The sequence below is a fragment of the Lissotriton helveticus genome, chromosome 5_1 (genome assembly GCF_964261635.1).
Source record: "Lissotriton helveticus chromosome 5_1, aLisHel1.1, whole genome shotgun sequence".
In the NCBI taxonomy this organism is placed as follows: Eukaryota; Metazoa; Chordata; class Amphibia; order Caudata; family Salamandridae; genus Lissotriton; species Lissotriton helveticus.
Window position 1 is genome coordinate 1274911180 of NC_136065.1, and position 21155 is coordinate 1274932334.

The following is a 21155-nucleotide window of genomic DNA, read 5'->3' on the forward strand; positions in this document are numbered from 1 at the left end:
ATCCAGAGACCCGTGCAAGTTGATAAGTTGGAATATAGCAGGGTTAAACGGTAAGCGACAGGACAAGTTATGGTCAAACTTTGTTTTAGGTTACCATATTATTGCTCTCCAGGAAACCTGGGATACCTCTGCCAACCTTTGGTGGGATGGGTTTATAAGTTTTACCAAACCAGCTGCTCCCAGTCGTATGGGGAGGGCTAAGGGAGGCCTGTTGCTCTTGTTCTCATTAGATTTAAAGGGTAGTTGTAGGGAGATTAGCACCAACTCCCCAAACATCTTGATGGTCGAAAGAGTGACAAATAACAGTAGCAGGACTATTTTTGTAAATTTTTACAATTCAGGGAATTGCGACCACAGAGGTCAAAATATCACCGATCTAGACAATATTTTAAATTTGGCCAGTCAGAATACTAAGCTTGATACTGAATACATTTTATTAGGTGATTTTAATATTCATCCATGTAACTTGTTTTGTACGAAAAATAGCATGGAAAGGGATGATGGTTTAGAGGGACCCCATTTTGAACATACTGCAGAGGGAGAGGAATTGGAAGATCTTCTCGCTAATTTCGATCTGCACGAACCAGATGGGGGCACTAGATTGCCAACTTTTACTGGCATTCCCCAAGGTACAACCATAGACTACATATTTATATCCTTGGGAATCTTAAACCGGGTAATTTCTTATCGCACAGTTCAATCACATTTCAGCGATCATAATCCAGTTGAATTAGAAGTAGCGTGGGGAGGTCACATGGGCCTATCCCCGTTGATAATAAGATCTGGCCACCATCTGAAGACTTCTGATCAAGGTAGACGCTTGAAATGGGCCAAGGTGGTACCGGAGAAATTTTATGCTGAAAATTATGTTAAAATTAAGGATAAGGTGGAGATTTGTAAAAATCCATGTGCCCAGGGTCAAGAAATTGTCGAGGCATTTGAAGGAATATGTGGGCAGGTATCACAGGATCTCATAGCAAAGTCAAAAAAGGGAACCCCATGAATTAAGCGCTGGTTTGATTCAGCTTGCTCCAAAGCACATAGATCACTGCTGGTAGCCCTTAAAAATACTCCAAGGGTAAAAAGCGAGATTACCAGACTTAGGAAGATCTATAAGTTAGCTGTTAAAAAACGGAAAGACACTATCAAACAAGAAGCTTGGGACAGTCTCATTTCGGTGGCTGTCCTGAAAGATAGTAAAAAATTCTGGGAGACCATTAAACAGCCCTTTTTCTCGGATGACAGCAATGAATCTATGGACTGTGTCGTCTCCGAGGATAAATGGCTGTCACACTTCAAAAATGTCTATGGGGACACTGTTGATGCGACGAATGATGCTCCGCTGAAAACCTCAGTCATTCGCCCCATCCTTTTTAACCGAAATGAGGTGGAAAAAGCTATTCTGGCCACCAAAAAGCACAAGGCACCGGGCCCTGACGGTGTGCCTGCTGATTTTTTCTTGTACTCTCCAAAACTGTGGGCTGAAGTTCTGGCAAACGTGTTTAATGCCGTTAACGGTAATTCTGCACCTGCCTCTTGGGATACCTCTACCATTGTTCCAATTTTTAAAAAGGGTTTGCGGGATGATCCAGCCTGCTATAGGCCTATATCCCTCCTGGACTCGTCAGTGAAAATTTTAGGCAGAGTTCTTCTAACCAGGCTGAGGGAGAATGTAGAGTACTGTGGTGGGTTGGCTGAAATTCAATATGGTTTTAGGGAAAGAAAGGGCACCATTGAACAGTGCGTCAACTTACATCTGCTCATCTCCAAATACACTGTGGCCAAGGAGGGGTCCGTATATCTTGCATTTATGGACCTCTCCTCGGCTTTTGACCTAGTCAATAGGTCGAAGTTGTGGGCCATCTTGTTAGAGATGGGTATAGACGAGGCCTTGGTCATTTTTATAGCTTCCCTGCATCAAGAACTCTCCTCTAGTGTACGCGTGACAAACGAGGGCAGGTGTACCACTCCCTTTAGATCACTAAGGGGGGTGCGGCAGGGCTGCATCTTAGCCCCCTTGCTCTTCACCATCTATATTAATGGCCTGGGTGCACACCTGTGTGGCCAGGAAGCCGACGTCCCGCGTGTGGGAGCAATTAAGATCCCGGCGCTCCTATACGCGGATGACGCCGTGCTGATTGCCCGCACGGGTGTTGGCCTCCAGCGCCTTTTGAATGCATTTGGTTCGTTTATGGAGAAACTGGATCTTAAAATAAACGTTACCAAGTCACACACTATGGTGGTGGGTCGAGAGTGTCTCAAGAAGAGAAACAAAACATTTACATGCAGGGGGGACACAGTCTTTAGGGTATCTACATTCCCCTATCTAGGTGTACTGTTTGACCAGAAAGGGTCCTGGGGTCCGCAGGTTAGAGCTAAGAGGTTGGCTGTTATTAGATCATCTTCTGCGCTCCTGGGCTTCGCCGGTAGGCTAGGGGCTAGGCCCATGGAAGCTATAATACAAATCTATAACAGTAAACCCGTAGCCATTGCCTTATATGGATCCGCATTGTGGGGCTATGTAAATGTGGAACCAATACAAAAAGCGGAAAACAGATTTATCAGAACCCTACTTTCTGTTCCCCAGTCGACCCCTACGTATTCGATCCATAAAGAAGTGGGCCTACAGTTTCTTTCCGACAAGCTGAGCATGGCCCCCTTGATCTTTTGGCTGAAAATGTGGATGAATGAAGATCTCCCACTGAACCACATGATCATGTCTGATGTGTTGTCTTTGGACAGATCCAAAAAGATCCCTTGGGTGGCTTATTTGAGCAGGGCATTTTTGGATCTTGGCCGTCCAGATCTTTTTTCCTCCCCCGAGAATATTAAGTTCCAAGACATCGAATTTGTTAAAAAGTTATTTCTGGAAAGGAAGGAAGTATGTCGTGAAGAATGTGAACTGGTAAAACCGGCAGTGAGGGACCACTGTTTATTGGTCAACTCATTATTACTTGCACCCTACCTTGGTTTTGTAACAATCCCTTTCCATAGGTTCCTTTTAACCAAATTTAGATTTAATTTGTTACATTTTTATTTAGGTTCTTTTAAAAATTGGCAGAAACCAGAATTAGCTCCCCCCTGTAGCTGTGACCACTTCTCAGTGCAGGACACGATGCATTTTGTTATGTTTTGCGGGTTGTTTTCAGAACCACGGAAAAAATATTTGTTGCCCATACTTAAAAAGGCCGGCTTTACTCAAGTAAGACCGGCTTTGCTTTATTTACAATTATTACCCAACCCCCATGTTACTTTTTGCATTGCTAGTTTTCTGGTAGCCGCCTCAAGGGCTAAAGCTGCCTGTCATGATTAGTTTTATAGAAAACTGCCTTTTATCTTTCTTATATTTATGTGTAAATGATATACTTTAATTGTATGTCAAATTGTCATTCATGTAATGTTTTGTATGTATTCAGGATAGTTTTATAAGTAATGTATTTTATCTTTTTTTTGCTTTGTATGGCTTTTGAGTAAGCCGAATAAAGTTATTCTGACTGAGTCTTTTTGTAGTGTACGCAGTGTGTTGTGAGGGTGGTGGTGTGCTAGTACTTTACACATTGACCCGGAGGAAAGGCCTGAATGCTGTGTGCCAAGCTACACAAGGGTGAGTATCAGACACGTGTATCATACTCATCTTATCAAGGACAGGGATTCCGACCGGCTTCCATGCGTTCCAGCCAGCTGGAAACCGCTGAGTCTAACAGTATTTCTATGTATCGAAACCCTATGGAGGTCACATTTATCTTAGTGGGTGCTTTATTTAAAGTTTCTGGTAGAGTCCGAAGATTATTTTTTTTTGCTGCTGAAACGACTCCTGCCTTATGGGAGGGTGGTGAGGGCCTGCCACGTAGTGCTAGCACTTACTTTTATTTACCGAAGGGGAGGTTTCTTTGTAATGGAAAAAAATACATGGCCTCGTTAGATGATTTCTCTCAGCGCATTGAGTTTTTTTTTGGGGGGAGTTTTATATAGCGCGAACTAGAACCGAACCGAATCAGTTATCAGAGCGCTTTACATAGAACCAGTTACGTTACATGAGGACACACTTTCATTTTTTTTAGGCACGGGGAGATTAAGATTTGCCCCGAATCACAGGGGGTTATTGGCGTCGTTACCGAGACTCGAACCCAGATCCCCAGGTCCGAGGTCGAGCGCCTTAGCCGTTAGGCAGTTCATTTGACTATTTTGAAGGAGTCTTGTACCACCATGTTGTGTAGGAGTGCCGTTGGTAGACATGAAGTACAGAGGCCTGACCTTAGTACTGCATGTTTTCGGACGCCATGTCCACCAGAGGTTGTGCAGCAATGAGGAGTTTTCTGTTGCCCAAACTTTAAATGAGATGGGGGCCCGGGTGGACAGACGGGGGTAACCAATTTTCTTCGATTGGCAGCTGCATCATTACCACCCACTTCTAAATCATTTCCTATATTTTTACATTGCCCCAAATCAGCCATAATGGTTTTCAATCAAAGCCCGCTGGACGCGCTGATAACTGTCATCACCTATAGCAAGTCAGGATTGAGAAGGGGGCTGGCGTGTTGTCAGTTTATGCTGCTTTAAGTAGACGACTAAAATTCTTTTATTTATTTTTAAAGATTTATATAGCGCAAACAAGATCCCGAAGGATATCAGAGCGCTTTACAATAAGTTGGTAGATAGGACAAAATGAAATATACACTACAATTGTGGAAAGGAAAAAAACCTAAAGCATACCAGAAAGTCTAAGATCGACCCTTAGGAAGTTAAGCATTATAGACAGGCTGAAATAAGATGTAACTATATTTTTCTATCACGCTATAATGGTATTTTGACATCCCTCCATCTATTACTAAATCTGTCATTGCCATCATTTTTTCAGTGTAACACTGTATTGTTGTATCACTCTGTTTCTGCACTATTACTCTGTCTAGTTGTCTTTCAATCTAACCATTATTTATAGTTTCAGTATATCTATCTACGAATCTAACTCTGTTGGTCTGTCTCTCTGCGCATATCTATGACTTTATGATTCTCTCACACACCCCCACCTGCCAGTGTTACATCCTTCCCCTCTATCCGTATAACCCTGTGCGTGAGCGTTAATAATTATGCATCTATCAGAATACAGAAGAGAACGACTCCATTTTTAACAATTTCTGCCCTGACAATCAAGCCTGTGTCTCATGAGCCGTACCACGAATAAAGCAGATCAATCTGGGAAGAATCCCAAATACCACTGAGTGTACCCAGACTACTCCCCCTCTTCTTAATGTGAAGGCAGGGCACTTACAGGGGTTTTCGGTGTTTGCCCCCTCCCACCTTTCTGTCTCATCCTATTAAATAATCTGCCGTCTCTTTAATGTTGACTGTTTTCCCCTTTTTAATAAATAATAATAAAAAATAAGGAAAACAATGGTGATAATATCATTCTAAAAAAGGACTCAAACCTAAAGTCAAAATAAAATATCTAGTCCCGTCTGTAAAACGAAGGGGAATGAGAGCGAAAAAAATGAAAGAAACCCACAGTTTTTGAAAGAAAAAAAGGGCCCAGTCCCTCCCAGCATTCCTGGCTCTGAGCTGCTCTTTCAATAAAAGCCCCCAGTGAGATCTGATGAAAAGGCCTGAAAAATGCAAATGTGCTGCTGCTGAATGCAGGGAGCACAATGAGAGCAGGAGCTGCTCCCTCCCTCTTTTTTTTTTTTTTAAATTGTGTTTAATTCAAGCAAAAAAAAGCAGCAGCAGAAGCTCCGCTCCTTGTCCCTGAGCAGAGCTGGGAGCAGAGCAGCCTTCATCCGGGCCCGAGTGTGAGTACTGCCCTCCTCATCCTCGCTGCGCCTTCATTAGGGTGGTGGGCAGCGAATAAAACGGGGATACAGGAAGAGCAGGTTTGTGTATTTATATGTGTGTGTCTGTGAAGTTTTTGGGAGCAGGTGCAGGGCGATCGGGGCCGGGGTTTTGGTCTGGAAGGGGAAAGATAACTTTTTTCTGCGTTTCCTGGTGTGTATGCCGGGGGGGGTGTACCCTCGTTGTGAAGTGGGGGGCTGGCCGGGGGAAGGCTTCGGCTTCCTTCCCAGAGAGAGGAGCACAAGGGCTTTTGTAGTGAATGGAGTCAGTCACGGCTGGGAGTAGGGGAGGGGGTGTGGGGGGAGGGGGCAGAAGGAGGGAGAAGGGATCCATTTGCAGACAGCAGGTCAGTGGGAGCCGCAGGAAACAAGCAACAAACAAATGGGGGAAAATAAGAGACAGATTTATGGGAAAAGGAGGAAGCGGTGTTGCAGGAAACGAGAAGGTGCAGGAAGTGACCTGTGGATGGGGGTGGGGGTAAGTTGCACAGACCTCGGGACGGACGGGGGGAGGGTGCGCCGCCATGAGGGTAGGTTCCGGGGTTGGGACGGGGGGGTATACACCAGGTGGGGCGGGTGGCTCGCCGCCGTGGCGGAGGTGTGGGGGCGCTATCGCTCGTGTATTTTTCATCTGCGAGGCTGGGGGTGCCCTTGCTCGGCCTGGGGTGGCCAGAGGGCGGGAGTGCTCGGGGACGTTTGCTTTCTGCTGTTTGGCTTCCTTTGATTGTGTTTTTCCGATTGGGTTGTTAGGGTAATGGAGGACTGGGGTGAAGGGGACTGTGTCGTTGGTCGATCCTTGAGAAACGGAGTGCATCATGGGCCCCAAGCGGCTCCGTTTCTGGGGGGATTGGCGCGCGTGCCCGGCGGCAGCGGGCCGATGGCCCTCCTTTGGGGTGTTCTATAATATCTGGGTCTCCGTAGATGGCTTGAGCAGCAGAGTGAAGCCGGTTCTTGGTTTTTCAAATAGTCGGAGCTCCTAAAAAGTAGGGTGACTGTATTGGGGTGACCCGTTTTGAGATGGGAGTGGGTGTACACCTTCGCTTTACCTAATGTGTGGTCTGGATAAGTGTTGGGCAGTTTACGTTTAGAGGGGGTGCCTGGACGCGTATGTGAGGGATCCCGTACAAGTAGATGTATATGTGTGTACGGGTTTGCCGATCGGGTGGTGGGGGTACCCTCTTTACCTGGATCCTGTATCGCTGCCTGTCTGAGTTGAGGGTTTCTGTGCAGCTATAAGTCTGTTCGTGTGTGGTCTTTTGGGGGGGGGGGGTCACACAGTGGGTCTGTTGAGAGTCGGGGGGGGGGGTTATTGGTGGATCCAACGTAGTTAGCGATCAGATTTTTGTTGGGGGGGGGGGGGGGGAGTCCGCTACAGCCAAGGTATTTCTGTTTGAGGGGCGGTCCTGCACAAATGGGCTTTGTAGGGGGTCGGGGGTATCCAGTCCTATAAGGGGGGCTGATACACGGCTAAGGGGGTCTACAGCACGTCTGTGTGAACCACGGTAGAACGATCCACTGACACCATGTACATCTGCGTTTCTGATTTCTTTGAGAGCGTGGGGGAGCAGCAGCACTGGTTTATTGAGGCTGGGGGTGGTCTGCAGCGATGCATGTGTTGTGCGGGGGTGCTCAGGTGCTGTACTGGTTAATGTGTAGACGGGTGGTGATGAAATACTCAGGGCTGCCTCAGTCTGACACCTGCTCCTCACCAGCCCTCTTAATTTCCTGTAAATCTTGATTTATTTTTCATTTTTCTCTCTCTGTATGGAGCCGCCCATGGCCTATTAGAGACGGGCGCCCCCCTTCAGTTGCAGGGTTTTACTTATTGATGGTTTTGTTTGTGTTATTGCAGAGCTATATCAGTTAAACTGGAGTGGTATTTTGGGCAATTAATTTATAGTATATTAACGTACACGAGGCGAATTTAAACTACTTAGATTTTAAGTACATACGTGGGATGGTATAGAATATACCATGTACGTTGTAGTAAGTATATTCATGTTTTTGAGGTTGTTTGTACGTGGTATACCGACCTACGTCACAGTCGGTTGGTTTACACTATATCCATGTGGTGAGTTGCATAGTGTGTACAGTGTGTTGTGAAGGTGTAGGCTGCAAAAATAGGATTGAAAATATAATTGCGGAAATCTCAACATTGCATAAATTGGGTCCATACAAAGAAGCAACCTGTATTTAATTCCTAGATATAACCAAATTCATTTCCAACTTATATTGCAATTATTACATATCCTATTCTTGCTATAGTCTGAACATATTTGTGACGAGTACCTGAATATTGTTTATAAGTGCAGGTCAACATTTTGTGTGTAGCTATTTAGGTAATCGGGTAGCAGTCTGTTTTTTTTGCCAAAGAGGTTGTCACAGTGCATGTTTTCACATGTATAAGACGGTTAGTAGGCATCTAGTACAGTTAACTGCATCCTGCTTTTTCCTTGCTGCTTCTCTCTAGCGCTATTCTACTTCTTGCCTCCTCTCCAATTGTATCTCTTTTACACTTTTGCTGCCTGTACTCATTCCTATGTTTTGAGTTGATTTTGTACCAGTCTTCCCGGTCCTATAGATTTTTTTTTTTTGTATTGTGGCAGTCTGTCTTCAATCTTTCATGTAGACTGCCACTCTCACCTTCAGGTTGAGTACTTTTTGAGTGTATAAATAAATTAGTTGGTAGGTTATCCATGTCCACGGATGAAGGTTTGTATAGAATATCCATGTGCTTGGGGCGAGCTTCAGTCACCAGGAGGTGCTTGAATACCCACCTACATCTAGTGAGCTGTTTTTTTTATACCCCCATTCGTGCTGCCTGCAGCAGCTAGTGCATGACATACATAGGCTTTGACATGAACTTGACCGGTATGTGCAGTATATGGAAATATATTAATCTGAGCTGATGCATAGGTGTGCACTATGCTTCAGGTCACTGCACCTATATACTATAAACAATTTTGCTTTCTGCATTAGTGCACTGCTGAGCATTTCACGTGGGCAAAATATTAATCATTCAGTATTTGTAAAGTGCTGCTAATCACCCATGAGGGTATCCAGGCGCTAGGTTGCTGGGGTCAGTTCAAAAGCCAGGTCTGGAGTCTCTTCCTGAATTCTACAGCCGAGGGTGATATCTGGAGGGAGGAGGCTCTTCCAGGACTTGACGGGGAGGTAGTGGAAGGAACAGGCTTTGCTGTTGCTTCAGAGGATGCACAGTGTCTGGGCGAGGGATGCAGAGCGAAGGTCCCTGGATGGTTGGTGGAAGTTCAGGCGATGGTTGATGTCTGCTGGTCCTAGGTCGTGGACGGCTTTGTAGGTGTGTGTTAATATCTTGAATTGGCATCTTTTCCGTACAGGAAGCCAGTGAAGGTTCCTAAAGTGTGGGGTGCTGTTGGTCCGTTTGGGCAGGTTGAGGAGGAGTCTTGACGCTGAGTTCTGTATCGTCTACAGTCTCCATCAGTTCAGTGGTGGTTCTTGCTTACAGTGCGTTTCCGTAGTCCAGCTGGCTGGTGATTAGTGTTTGGGTGACGGTTTTACTCGTGCCAGTGGGGTGCCATTTGAAGATTCTCCGGGGCTTGCGGAGAGTGTGGAAGCAAACAGAATATACTGCATTGATCTGTCGTTGGATGATGTGATGGCATGGTTGCAGGCATGGTCTGTCGATGTGGGTCCAAGTTCGGCGGGCCACCAGGTGTCATTCCGGGGCGGGGGGGGGGGGTGTTGCTGCCAAGATCGCACTTTAGCCTTGTCATTGTTGAGCTTCAGACATTTGGCCTATATCCAGTCGGCGACATTCTTCATGCAGTTGTAGAAATTGGTCTTCGTGGTGGTGAAGTCTGCTGAGAGCCAGAGTACAGCGTAGGATATGATGTTGGGATAGTAGTAGTAGCAGTTGGTCTGAGGTTGGCCAGAGGTCTCGTGTAGGTGTTGAAAAGGATGGGTACTTCATGGACATGAGGTGATCTTTTGTAAAGTATGCTCTTGTAGACCAGGTGAACTGATTACGTTATCTATGACTTGACCTAGTGCATAGTACGTTGTGTACACAACCTCTTTGTATATATCCACGTAGGTGTGGCCAGCTCTTGTATTTGAGTGAACCGCTGTACAACATGTGTTTATTTTCTGTTCCAGTGGGATACTGTTAAGGTTTTTATTTTTATATATAGAAATATTTTATTTAAGAAGTTTTTTACAGCGCTAGCCTGACTGGAGGGTATCTGAGCGCTTCACATCAGTTACACAGCAGAGGAAACGTGAGCAGAACAAAATACAATAAGGCAAGGCAGTCCAGATAATAATAATAATCATAGTGACAGTAACGTAAGAGTTTCATATTAAGGTCATGTTTACATCGAATCCGGGATGAGGGAATTGTCAATCTCAAGGCTCCAACTGCTCCTATCTATTCGTTAGGGATCGGTCGAGAAAAAGGATTTTGAGCTGACTTTTGAATTTAGCGAAGGAAGGAGTAGTTCTGATGTGAGGGGGAATAAAGTACCAGAATTTGGGCGCGTTGCCGGCGAAGGACCTGGCCGCGTTTTTCTGTTTTCGTGATTTTTGCAGGATGAGAAGTAGCGTGTTGGAGCTTCTGAGGGTCCTGTTCTGGCCAGCTTTTTTGAGTTTGGCCGCCAGATATTCGGGTTTGCCTGTGTGAAGGGCTTTGTGGGTGAGGCAGGCTGTTCTGAAGTCCGCCCGCAGTTCTATTGGTAGCTGCTTGAGTTCTTTGAGAGCAGGAGAGATATGGTCAAATTTCTTTATTCCATTGATCATTCTGGCAGCCGCATTGAGAGTTGTTTTCAGAGGAGCAAGATGAGTTTTAGCTATTCCAGAGAGGACTGCTTTTCCATAGTCTAGTCTTGACAGCACCAATGCTTGGGTGGCTTGTTTAAGATCTCTTGGCGGGATAAAAGGTTTTATTTTGTTTAGTAGCTTCAGGTTGAGGAAGGCGCTCTTCGTCGAGATCTTAATGTGCTTGGTCATGTCCAGTTTTGAGTCTAGTGTAATGCCTAAAGATTTAACAGAATCAGCCAGGGTGAGGTTCCCGTTGAGCGCATCAATGGCTTTTATCTTTAAGTGGTTACTAGACAACCACAGTTGCACTTCTCTTAGCGATTCGTTGAGTCTTTGAATGTCTTTGGCCGATTAGATTTCTCACTAAATTTGAGTATTGTCAGCATATAAGTGGAAAGGGATGTTCGCTTTTCTGAGTAGGGTGGTGAGGGGTTCCATGTAGATGTTGAAGAATTGAGGGGAGAGCACTGATCCTTGGGGGACTTCCCTGTTGACGGGGTGGAGGTCGGACTCAAAGCTTTTGATTCTGATTCTCTGGAAGCGGTTGTGGAGGAATAAGGAGAACCATTTGTGGACCACCTTGTCTAGACCGGCCCTAACTTCGAGGGCCTTGAGGAGAAATTTGTGGTCTACTGTATCGAATGCTACAGATAGATCTAGGAGAATGAGTAGGCAGCATTGGTGTGAGTCCAATGATTTGTGCATGTCGTCTATTATGTTAAGGATTGCGGTTTCAGTGCTACAGCTTTTCCTGAATCCCGACTGATGGGAGTCAAGAAAGTTGGTGTTATCTAGGTGTTGGGTTAGTTGTTAGAGGACACATTTTTCTAGGATCTTGGAGGGAAGCGGAAGGTTGGAGACGGGTCTGAAGTTGTTTAAGTCATTTATGTCTAGGCCTGTTTTTTTTAGCAGTGGGGTGACTTGTCCCACTTTCGGACAATCCGGAACGATTCCGGTTTTAAGGGAGCTATTAATAATCCTGCACCAGAGAGGGGCTAGGGAGAGTTTCAGCTTTATGGTGAGTTGAGCAGGTAGAGGGACTAGGGCATGTGATGAGGGTTTGGGCGTGGAGATAAGTTGACTATCTCTTCCTGTGGGATGGACTGGAAGACAGACCAGGGTTTAGAAGTAAGAGAGGGAGCGCTACCAAACACCTCACCCTGGCTGCTGTAGGGAAGTAAGAGTGAGTTCTCTGCAGCATATCACTGTACCTTGAATGAACTGATTTATATTATTGTTCAGTAGATGGAGCCTAGATTTGTATACTACCCTGCTGTTTCGTATTGGGACTAGTTTGTAAAATGTACGTATTTGAGTAGGTGTATATAGGGGTGTAGGTTTGTGGACTTGTTTGCGGTATGACCAAGAACCCCCCTTGGGCCTGTAAGGCCTAATTCAGGTCTGCTATGTCTGTTTGTTTTTCTTGTAGTCCTGACTTCAATATATATAGTGGTTGGCTTAACAAAAAGGTAGCTAATCTACATCCATAGAAGTACTCGTGAAATGGATAAACATTTTCTACTTTTTGGAATTTACTAATATTGTCAGTAGTAGGGTTGGAAAGCTGCACCAGTCTCCGGTTTCCAGGCAATTGAAACGTGATGGGGAAAAAGGCGTGCAAATAGTCTATCTACTGGCAATCCGTCAAGCTGGCATCCCAAACCATTTTTTTTTTTTCACCCACACTGCCTCACAAAATAGAGGGCCTGGTTTAGAGGTTGACAGAGGAAAGCAGACAGAGTGGCAAAGGACTTTACGTCTCGTTTCCTATCGTTACTCCACCTGCCAAATTTAGAAATGTCCCAATGTAGCTAAAGTTTGACGGACAGCTCTATCAAACATGACATCCAACCGTCAAACTTTTCCACAGTTTTAAAGTTTCAAAAACAAATTCGCATTGCAGGATTTATTTTTTAGAAGAAAAAAAACAACCTAATAACCTCCCACTCCTTGGGTGTTCTCTCAGTGTGTGTTTTAACATTTTTTTATTTTTTTTTACTGTCCCTCACATCTAGTTTGGCGGCGACAAGACGGTGGGGGGGAGGGGGGGGGAGTAATCCGACTGCCCATTCTGAATAGGGCAGACGGTCGGTTGGCTTACCGCCAACAGACCCTACTTTGTTGGGTCATTGGAGGAAGTTTTACACCATCTGAATAGATTTTAATCTTATCAGTGAAAGCTTGCAGTCCACCAACTCAAAATTGGGTTGGCAGACATTGGGTTTTCAGGACAGGGTATTTGGTCGCCATTGCAATGGAGTACTTGTCCTCCAAACTGTCGGCCGCATAGGTCCTTCTAATGCAACCCAGTGCTGACCCTTCTACTTATGGCAACAGTCCATTCTGAACCTTTCATCTCGTCCATTCACCCTACAGCCCACTTATTTTTTTTTTTCTTCAAGTTGGGAAATTTGAGCTCAGCAAATGTCCCTGTGTGCAAATCGCAACTAAATATTTGTAATGAGCTGGCTTATATGATGTCTTCAGTAAAACAAGACAAATATTCAGAATACATTATGCTGTCGCACAAAAGGTCAATACTGGAAAATGTTCTAAATTGCCTGTAAAACAGATCTTCTTATATATGTGGGTATACAGTGAGATTAACTAGCATATTCTGCTGTGACAGGAGCTAGTGTATACAAAGCACTTGTACTTATGGGTGATTTATTTTAACATATATCCATGTAGTTGAGATACTTGATAAACTGGTATTTAGGGTGTCCTAGCATATCAGGTTAGTTGGTGTGTAGATTATATCCATGTTGGTAGCCTATGTATGGAATACCCATACACATGTGGGTGAGATGGTGTGTACATCCATGTACACCAGGCGATCATGTGATGTGAGCATTTGTTAATATGTATGCATCCATGAAGTTTGTGTCGTGATTGAGTTGAAAAATTGTCTACTATGAGGTGAGCTGGTATTTAGTATATGCACATTATCCACGAGAACCAGGGTATAGTAGACCAATGTACATGAATGCTTCATGTAGTTTAACTCTGGACATAATGTGACCTTTTTATTTCCCTGTTTAAAGGCAAGTTGTGTAACGGACATAGGCATGAAAAGTGCAGTTGTATAGTATATCTAGGTGTATGATTGTGATCTTGTGTGCAACAACCATAGACGAGTTTATCTGGTGTATAAAGCACCCACCTATGTCTTATGAGCCTCTGCTTTGTAGGTACATAAGGATCAAATGTGTATGCCATATCCAGGAGGATGTGTGTGTATTGTATTCATGCATTAGGTGGTCATTTGACCTTCGTGCATCCTTGTACCATGATAATTCTTTGTATAGTAAGTTTTTGTACAGTGATGAGTTCTGTAAGATAGAAGACATTATGTAACTGTTTTCTAACTATGGACACACTTCACTATTGCATAATGTATCTAGGTGCATGAGGTACCCTTGAATATAGCTTATTCAGGCAAATATGGTGAGCTAATGTAAAGGAGATCACATTTGCACACTTTTAATGTATTTATAGTCTATAACAAAGATTGAGTATGTGTGTTGTATAGAATTGTAGGCCTGTAAAATTATAGACCTTCTTTCCCATTTTCCATGGGCCAAATTCAAAATTATTTGCATGCCCTTCAAGTTCCTTTGTGTCCTGGCTCCTCTCTACCTTCGGGAGAAAGAAATTACCGGCACCCCTAACTTACATTTGTGATCTGTGATCCTCCAGCTTTCCTATATGTTATTCCATCCAGGTCCACCGACCTATCTGCTTGGTCACAACCTCTGCTACCAATGTCTCTTAAAAATAAGTTATTTTAGGAAGCCGTTCAAGATCCTCTTCAGTCAACTCTTGAGCGTTGGAATCTAGTTTCCCTCCTGTGTACACCAGTCAAATACTCACTGTATGCCTGCATACGTTTTTTAGCTTTAGCTGATGTCCACTACCAACTGCAACAGGCAGAATTCCACGCACTACCAATTTCATCAAAGATGCCTTTATCCCAACCGATCAACACATTAAAAAAAAAAGTCAGAGTAAGGAATTTGGAGAAGAGAGGCGCCAGCAGGACTAAAACCAACACACAACAAGCATGGCAAAGCCAGTAGGACTCTGCAATCTGAGAGCTATTGGTGTTGCCAATGTTAATGCTTTTTAGCCATGTTGAATATCAGTGACCGTAACTAAATGTAAGCTCACCTTCTGAAGTTTGGAGTGGGTTCCACTGAGCTGCAACAGCCGATCTCCTTCCTGCTCCTCCTCGCTGTGCAGAAGAGCCATTCACTGGAAGAGGAAACGCACAGCTTCTCACACCCTTACAAGCACTGCCCAGCCGATGTTAACTCAATTTGGTGGGAAAATGCCAAATCCAACCCTGAAAACACGGCAATCCAAGGGCAAGGGCATGTCGGGATCTCAATCCAGGGCTGTATTGCGTTTATGCTGTGGCGACTAGGAAGTGAGGTATATGGCACACACAAACTGCAGCAGCTTGTGCCCATAATGCAGGAAGGGACTTGCCTGCCGCCTAGGTTCTCATCATTAGCGTACACCACTCAAACAGAAATTGTGAAGTGTGAGAGAAAAAGAAGTAAAAATAGTGGTAAAAATAGTGGGGGTGCTCGGGCAACAGTACCTGCATGTGCAACAAGTTTGGTACACAGCAAGACTGGACCGAACAAAGGGAAGGGGAGTGACACAGGTAATGTCACGCCGCTTACGTGAAAGTTAAAATTGAGTTATAACTCGCTGGCCCTCTCAACTTTATTCTTGGCTGCGAGTTACTCGTAATTAAAACGCCGTTTTGCTGTGTACCAAACTTGTTGCGCATGCAGGTAAAGAACAAACAATCGATTTACAATCTGGTAGGTACATCTGTATGAGCAAGTGATCCGAGCAAAGACAGTATATATTTAGGCCTTCATAGCACCGCACAAGCATATCCTGTATACAAGTCCAAATGCAGACACCACAGGGGGCCATCTGTCCAGTACTGCAGGCTAGGCAGCTTTGTTCCCATGAATCGGTTATTCCAGTCTCTGCACATTGTATTGGTTCGCATGCATGTAACCCAGTTGAAAGGTCCTATCCAAAATGGCATTGCGTGCTATATACACATGCGTACTCCATCTACGCCCCACCCTCCTGGCTATCAGTAGCAGGCTCTCCCTGTGGCGATGTATTTGCAACAAATAAGCCTGTAGTGGGCCCCAGATGTCTTTCGGCCTGCTAGCAGATCAGCATATATGTTGTGCTGGTCCTGGCAGTAAAGTATGTCTCCCAGCCATTCCTTAAACTTCGGGGCCCTCCCCCTGCCCCATCGACATGCCACCCTTCGTTTCGCCAGCAGCAAGGATATGTCTATAAACCTCCGAATGGGCTTAGGCACTTCCAATGTATATCCCAGCAGCATCACTAGTGGGTCTCTGTTGATCGCACCTTCCGACATGTCCTGCAACGCCGCATGCACCTGTGGCCAGTAGTCGTACACCGCAGGACACTCCCATGCCAGGTGTAGAAATCCCGCACCCTCCGCATGGCATCTATCACATCTATCAGTAGTTGCCAACTGAAACCGCAGCTTCCGTACTGGCGTGTAATAAAAGCGTAGTAAAAATTTATAATGAATAATTTTGAGCCTACAGCTAGAAGATATATTGGCCGTAATGGCGCAGCAGTATTTCCACTGGTCCTCAGTGATTTCGCTGCCTATGTCCGAACTCCACGATGTACGTGCCTGACTCTCCAGCCCGTCGCGCTGTAGTCTGATATTATTGTACATCCGGGAAACAAGATGGCGGCCATCCGACATCAGCATGGCATGCAATGGCATTACAAGCCCCGGTTCGCTCGGAAAATCCATTAAAACATTCCGCATCCCCTGTCTCAGTCTGATATAATAAAATACCTCTAAGGGGGTTGGCCTCCCCCCCCCCCCCCCCCCCCCCCCGAAAGAACTGTTCCCGAATACGAAACTGTCCGTCGAGGAATAGATCGCCCCATGTGACAACCTTAAGCCGTTTGCACATCAATTGGAGACCTGTCTCCTGCAACAGCGATAGTAGAGGATGATATGTCAGCGGCATCGCCGGGGAGTACAACAACTGGGTTTGTAGGAGTCGCGCCACTCTGCCCCAAGCGTCTACCGTGCAGGTCACCGTGTTAGGCGGCGTGTCCAGAACCTTCACCGTTCCCTGTATCATCCCGCTGAGCGGGAGAGGACACACTATCCAGTCCTCAGCCGCTATCTGTGGCATGAATGGGGTAGGTGCATCCAGTGATACGCATATTGCGCCTGGGCACTTAAATAGTAGACCTTGAAATCTGGCACATCAAAGCCACCTTGTTCGTACGGCTGTGTCAAAATGGCCCATCGCACTCGCGGTTGCTTACCCCCCCAAAACAGGCGCAGGAGTTCCGATCTCAAGCGTTTGAAAAAATAAGCGCCGGGATAATAAGGAATGTTCTGAAATAGATATAAAAATCGTGGCAGTATCACCATTTTAATGAGTGATGCTCTGCCCGCCATTGATAGCGGCAGCGACATCCAGCGTGTGATGTTATCGGCCAACTTAGTGATAGCCACTCCATAATTAGGTCGGAGTGTGTCCTCCTTATCCAGTGATATTACAATACCCAGATATCGAAGATCAGCGTCACACCATTCAAGAGGGTAATCCAACTGGAACATCGTTACCGCACTCGTGAGTGGGAAGAGTTGCGACTTTTTCCAATTTATGTGCACCCCCGATAGCCTCCCAAATACTATAAATTCACGCAGGATAGGGTTAAGGTTTAGTTGCGGGTCTTTCACATACAGTGTAATGTCATCTGCGCATAACAACACTCCTATTTGACGCTGGAGACAGTTAAAAGCACTAATCTTATGCAACTGGCGAATACGACATGCCAACGGTTCTATCGCTATAGCGAACAGTAATGGAGAGAGGGGGCATCCCTGCCTAGTACCTCTCGTGATAGGCATTTGGGGCGACAATACTCCGTTGATAATCACTCTAGCCACTGGCCTGGTATAAAGTAGTTCAATCCATGCAACAAATATTTTAGGAAAGCCCATCCTATGTAATATAGCGAAAAGGTAGTCCCATTCAACGGAGTCAAACACTTTTGTGGCGTCAAGAAATATGGCAGCAACCGGGAGCTCCGGGGCTATAGTCTGAATCTGAGAGAACAGCGTACGAAGATTATGCGTGGTAGCACGCCCCGGGACAAACCCGGCCTGATCTGGCAGTACTATCTTAGTCATAATCAGCGATAATCTCGTCGCAAGAACTTTAGCAAGTACCTTTGCATCACAATTGATTAAAGACAGCGGCCTGTAGGAATCGGTGTCCGTCGGTTCCTTACCCGGCTTCAACAAGGAAGTTATCGCCACTTCTCTCATGGATCCCGGCAACACCCCAACCTCCAAAGACTCCTTGAATACCTCCTTAAGTACCGGCGCCATAGTATCTATATAGCATTTGTAAAATTCGGCGGGGAGCCCATCCAGGCGCGCCTTGCCGTTGCTCAGTGACATAATTGCGTCCCTTATCTCGTCCACCTCTAGTGGCGCTCCTAGAAAAGACCTGTGAGCGTCACTCAACCAGCACAGCGCAATGTCATCCAAAAAGCTCCCGTATTCTACTCCCTCCGTCTGCTGGGAAGTGTACAGCTGTCGGTAGTGAGCCAGAAACGCGCCCTGGATCTGATTCGTATCTTGATACCGTATACCCTCCGGCGTTACAATCTCCCGTATGTTTGCACTAAACCGCGGCTGCCTAGTGATTGCTGCTAGGATCTTACCCGGCCTCTCCCCTTCGCAGTACCTTCGCGCCGTCCAATATTTCCCCCTGAATTTAGCTTACCTCGCTGCCTCTTCTTCATAGTCTGAGAGCTTGTCCCTGAATGTCATATGCACCTCTGGACCTCCACCTCGTGCCATCTTGATTTCCAACTCCTTCAATTCTCTGTCTAACTTCCCTATTGTCCTCTGGATGTCCCTCAGTACCCCGGATCCCTTAGAGATACTAAACCCACGAATAGTGACCTTGAATGCTTCCCATACTGTTTCAACACTGTCGACCGAGCCCTTATTTCTAGGGAAAAAAGCCTCTATTTCTTCCCCCAGCTCCGTCTTGAATACTGTGTCTAGTAGCATTGTGGGGAGTAGTCGCCATGGAGGTCTTGCTGTACCATGTCCCGGCATGCCTACCTGCACCAACACCGGACAGTGATCTGAATATGTTCTGGGCAAATGTGTCACCCTCCCCAGCCTCGTGCTAAGTCCCCGTGATAGAAAGCAGTAGTCAAGTCTAGCCCAAGTGTTCGCATGTGTTGTAAAGTGCGTCCCCTCTCTGTGTTCGGGATCAGCAAACCGCCAACTATCAACTAAGCCAGCTTCCTCTATTATGCCCAGCAGTACATCCCTCGCCTGTCTATTATACTGACCACAACCATCAGATCTATCTGCTCCAGTGAAATATTAACCCCCCTCCCGCCGCCCAGATAATGTGTAGCATCTGTACCCAGCACGTGCCCCCAGAGTGTTGTGAAGAAGTCCGGTGTGTCCACATTAGGTTATAAGTGTTTATATAGCGCACGGCTGCCCCAGCCAAGGGGCGTCCCGGCGCTAGCTGTCGGTGTCCAGAGGGGGTTGCTGAAGATGCAGACAAGATGGTATAACATAACTAACAGAAAAGGTGAGTCTTAAGAGCTTTCCTGAAAGGTAACAGATCCTTCATTCCACGAATCTGAGCTGGAAGTTCATTCCAAAGTTTTGCCGCAAGATATGTAAATGAGCGACCGCCCATCCGACTCAGTTTGATGTGGGGTATTGTGACCAAATTCTGTCCCTCCGATCGTAGAGAGCGTCGAGGAATGTAGGATGAGTGGAGTGGGCACAGCATGGGGGGGACCCATGTTTCAGGATTTTAAAAGCAAGGCATAGGGTTTTAAAATGAATCCTCTTTTCTACAGGGAGCCAATGTAGACTTCTGAGGGTAGTAGCGACAGATTTGTGCCGGGGAAGACCAATCAGGGCTCTTGCGGCGGCATTTTGAACTCGTTGCAGTCTGGCTTTCTCAGCTACGTTAGCTCCTAGCAGCAAGGAGCCAGCGTAGTCCAGCCGCGAGAGAATAGCTGATTGTACCACCAGTTGGCGAGTATGGTGGTCAAAATATTTTAAAATGGGTCGTAGGTTTCGCAGGATGCCAAAACAGGTAGCCGCTACTTTTTTAGTATGGTGGACAAAGTTCAGAGCAGAATCAATCCATACTCCCAAATTTTTTGGCACAGGAGGTTGGTCCAAGATCTCAGGCCACCAGTTATTCCCCCAGGCCGTTGTGTCTTTACCTAATAGCAGGACTTCCGTTTTGCCGGCGTTAAGTTGGAGGTAATTTGATGACATCCAGCTGGTGATATCTGCGAGAGACTGTTTAAAATTCTGCGCACTTAGGCCTCTGTCATCTTTTAGTGCTACCACCAGCTGGGTATCGTCGGCATAGGACACAAGCGAAAGCCCATGCTTCCTAGCTACCTCTGCCAATGGAAGGACATAAACATTGAACAGGGTGGGGCTGAGAGCAGACCCCTGGGGTACTCCCTGTTCAATGGGAAATTCCTTGGAGAGATACGGTGGAATGGAGACCCTGAAGGATCTATCTGACCGGAAGGCCTTGAGCCAGCTAAGGGCCTGATCAGATACCGCTACTTCCTCTAGCCTGGACAACAGTACCTTATGGGAAACAGTGTCAAAGGCAGCACTGAGATCAAGAAGAATCAGTGCTGCCGCTCCTCCTGAGTCTAATATAGTTCGAAGATGTTCAGTAACACTCAGGAGGGCTGTTTCGGTACTGTGCCTGGCCCGGAAGCCATGTTGGGATCTGTCTAGAATGGAATTAGACACCAAAAAGTTGGCCAAGATGGAATTAACATGGGCTTCCGCCACTTTGGCTGGCCAAGGAAGTAGAGAAATGGGCCTGAAGTTTTCAGGTAAGTTAGGGTCAAGTGTGGGCTTTTTTATTACAGGGGAAACCCATGCTTGCTTCCAGCTGGTGGGATGATTGGCCATGAGAAAGGACAGGTTGATAATATCTCTAAGGGGGCCTAGAATGATCTCTCCAGCTTCTCTAAATTGTTCGGGTTTCATGGGATCTGTAGGGGAGCCAGATTTAATTTTGTTGCATAGTGTCAGGAAGTTTTCATGGCTAAGTGCCGGAATGATGGAACGTTTTGGCCTGTTAGGGTCTACAGTGAGAGTAGGTTGAGAGGTGGTTGGAAAGGAGTTGTAGATTTTCTTGATTTTGTCCATGATAAAGGTGGCCAAGCTATCACATAATGCGGGTGAGGTATTGGGAGTTTTTTCAGTTTTTTTTTAGCACTGAGCTCTTTCAAAATTCTATAAATCGTTTTAGAAGCGTTCTGACTATTGTGGATTTCAGTGGCGTAATAGGCTGCCCTGATCCTACATATATTACGGTGGTAACTTTTTTTAAGCTGGACATATAAAATTTTGAACGCAGGGTCATAGTCCCTTCTCCATCTACGTTCTGCTATTTTTAACTC

General features: G+C 45.8%; 1 protein-coding gene across 6 annotated transcripts in view; it reads left to right on the top strand.

Moving 5' to 3' along the window:
- The window catches only part of ZNF219 (zinc finger protein 219), a 466238-nt gene that overhangs the window by 278481 nt on the left and 166602 nt on the right, over nt 1–21155 (top strand). The window contains exon 1 of one of the 6 annotated variants that reach the window (XM_078644091.1): nt 5621–5864. The exons of 2 other annotated variants lie outside the window; for them this stretch is intronic. The gene's annotated coding sequence lies outside the window, so the exon portion shown is untranslated. Of the gene's footprint in view, nt 1–5620; nt 5865–6164; nt 6353–21155 lie in introns of those variants that run through there. 3 more of the 6 variants (XM_078644092.1, XM_078644090.1, XM_078644094.1) reach the window with 3 other exon arrangements.